Raw genomic sequence first — 856 nt, 5'->3', positions numbered from 1 at the left:
TTGTGAGTTCTTCCAAATTGATTCTTATATCCTTTTAACATACCCCTATCTTATCTTTTTATTTTTTAAAGCACATCTTTATTTGCTTCAGGCCCCTCTTATGTTTTCCTTTTTCCAGCAGTGGAATCAGCCGCTTATCCAAGAACCCCTTGGTTCTTTGTCGTAAATCAAAAATAAGACAAAATAAAAAATTTAAAAATGCTACACATAGGCAAAAATATGACCTGATACTTCTCAAAAGAATATTCACTAGTAAAAGAAATGCAAATCAGTATCACTACACACATATAAGGAAAGCTAAAACAAAAAATGACAGACCACGTATCAAGCTTTGGTTAGGATGTGGAGCAACTCTAACTTCAGACACATTGCTAGAGTAAATGAAAAGTTAAACAGCCACTGTGGAAAACAGTATGGCACTATCACATGAGGTTTTATACGCACTTATCGTACTACTCAGAAATTTCATTTTTGAGTACTAACTCATGAAAAATAAACACAAAGGCATACACAAAGACTTGTACACTGAATGTTCATAGCAGCATTATTTATACTAGCTAAAACCACCCAATATACACCATCTGGTGAATAAACAAATTTGAGATACTCATACAATGCTATGGTTACTAGCAATAGAAAATAACAAAATATTGGGCCGGGCGCAGTGGCTCATGCCTGTAATCCCAGGACTTTGGTAGGCCAAGGCAGCTGGTTCACCAGAGGTCAGGAGTTCAAGACCAGCCTGACCAACATGGAGAAACCTCTTTTCTACTAAAACATACAAAAATTAGCCGGGCATGGTGGTGGGCGCCTGTAATTCCAGCTGCTTGGGAGGCTGAGGCAGGAGAATCGCTTG

The sequence above is a fragment of the Mandrillus leucophaeus genome, unplaced genomic scaffold (assembly GCF_000951045.1).
Source record: "Mandrillus leucophaeus isolate KB7577 unplaced genomic scaffold, Mleu.le_1.0 Scaffold907, whole genome shotgun sequence".
NCBI classification, from domain to species: Eukaryota; Metazoa; Chordata; class Mammalia; order Primates; family Cercopithecidae; genus Mandrillus; species Mandrillus leucophaeus.
The sequence above is the reverse complement of the archived record's forward strand: the minus strand, read 5'-3'. Positions refer to the sequence as shown.